The sequence below is a fragment of the Lactuca serriola genome, chromosome 3, assembly GCF_051521515.1.
Source record: "Lactuca serriola cultivar US96UC23 chromosome 3, Lser_US96UC23_V15, whole genome shotgun sequence".
Taxonomy (NCBI): domain Eukaryota; kingdom Viridiplantae; phylum Streptophyta; class Magnoliopsida; order Asterales; family Asteraceae; genus Lactuca; species Lactuca serriola.
This window is the reverse complement of record NC_136410.1, coordinates 36,326,643-36,329,027: the sequence shown is the minus strand read 5'-3', so window position 1 is coordinate 36,329,027 and position 2,385 is coordinate 36,326,643.

Sequence of the window (2,385 nt, the reverse complement as noted above, 5' to 3'; positions counted from 1 at the left end):
CTGGAGGGAGAACGTGACTTGAGTGTATAGATCTATACGGGATTGACTACCCCGTACTTGGCTGCTGGCTACAGCCGAACTGAAAGGTTCAAGGGTGACAAAAGTCATAAAAAGATATTGGCCCCGTTCCGAGCCTTATCTAGTATGTAGTATGGTTATGGAACTCGCAATCAAGATTATGAAAACTTTTCTACTTATTAGTTTTATATAAGTGATAAGACTAATGTACTTTTCAAGGATAAAAGACTTTCAGGAAACTTTACACAAACACTTTAAGTATGGTAAATACTTGTACTCTGCGTTCTGAATCAATAACCGACCACAAACTTTTAGGAAAATAAGGGGTTTTCCTGGGATAACATAAATGTTCTTAACCAAAACTGTGTAACAAGTGGATAACTAAACTTTTCTTATAAGAAAATATGGGATTTTCTTGGATAACGACTTTTTCAGAAAACCAAAGGAAACTTGTTCATTTTCAGAAAACAAACTGCTTATGAACTCACCAGCTTTATGCTGATTTTCAAACTGCTTGTATTCTCAGGTTCGCATTAGACAGGTACCCCGCGATCTTTTGGAGAAGACAGAGCGTATAGAATACTCGTCTTTGCTTTTTGCTCATATGATATATATGTATAACACACGTATATATAATTTTATTTTCCAACAAATGTAATGATTCTATGTAATGTAATGTTTTGTGTTTACTATGATTACTATCTACATTGGTTGCGATACTACATGAAGTCACCTCCGCCCCAGAACGTTTCCGCCTTCGGTTTCGGGGTGTGACAGATTGGTATCAGAGCCCTTGTTTATAGTGAACTAGTATACCAAACCTTACATGGTATAAGACTATAAACACTAAGGGGCCTAAGTGCTCTGAACTAAAAGTACACTTTAAAATGTAAGTATTTTCAAAAGTATACAAGTATACCTAACCGTCGAAATCCGTAACTACAAGTAGAACAAAACATAAGTAAATGGGTGTTGTACGCTGCGGTTAAACCTGGTCAGTTATGTAGTCGTGTCTAGGATCAATATAGCCTGATCAACTACATTCATTCGAGACACGGCCAACATGTGCTTGGGAGTGACTGTGGTATGCGGCATGCCTAAAACTTACCCAATACCCAAACAACGAGCCGTTGTCGCAGCGAAACATGAAATACTATGGGAGTATTTCTAGATCTAACTTTGTTATAGAAATCCTCATTCCAGTGTTGCTCCTCAATCATTCCTTTAGCGATAGTTTATCTGCTTTGATAACTCTTTCCTGCTTTATCGCTTAATAGAATTCTATATCTATCATAATGAGATATCCCTTGTATCATATCTCTTGATTCAATTCAGAGGACTTACCATCCTCTCTTTCCTGATCTTTTTAGATCAAGATGCCTCCAAGAAAGAGACCCATCTTAAAGAACAAAAATCCTCCACCACCACCTCCTCCCAAATTTGATCCCATAATGTTCCAGGCAGCTGTTGCTGCCGTAGTGGCAGCCGCCATGTCTCAAATGAACCCCGGTAGCCCCGGTGGTCCAAGAGGTGGTACCCAATCCCAAAACCAGTAAGGTAGCCAGGGACACCGGAAGGAGTGTTCCTATAAAAACTTTATCAACGCGAAACCCACATCTTTCGATGGCACTGGAGGTGTCATTGCCCTAACCTGATGGTTCGAGAAAATCAAATCTATTTTTGAAATCTGTGTCTGCTCTAAAGCTGATAAGGTAAAGTTCGCCGCCTGCACTTTCACCGATAAAGCCCTGAATTGGTGGAACGACCGAGTCAAATCCCTAACCCTACCTATAGCCAATGCCATGGGTTGGGAGGCCATGAAGGAGCTTCTGCTTGCAGAGTACTACCCTCGGGGCGAAATGCAGAAGCTAGAGAATGAACTCTGGAACCTAAAGATGAAGGGTTCCGATATCGCCGCTTACACTTCAAGATTTGATGACTTGGCGCTACTTTGTCCGGGAATGGTTACCCCGGAGGGTAAGAAGATTGAGAGATTTATTTGGGGGTTGACCCAGCCAACCAAAGGAAATGTCTTGGCTGCGAAGCCAGACACCTACAACAGCGCCAAATGCCTAGCGCAAACCCGGATCGACCATAGCGATGACCTAGAGGAAGCAGCCACCACTCCTGAGCCGACAGAGAGGAGTGGTGAGAAAAGAAAGTTTTGGAAGAAGAAGAAGAGTCCTAGCTATGGGACAAAATGAGGCAGCCGCTGATCCCACCGTTGCCACAGGTATATTCCTCTTCGACAGCCCTTATACTTGCAAAACTTTTCGGTTATAGTGCTGAAATAAAATCTGTTATCTATTCATTCAAACATCATCTTAATCTTAGTCCTCCACTAACAACCAAAACATGTACCGTCGA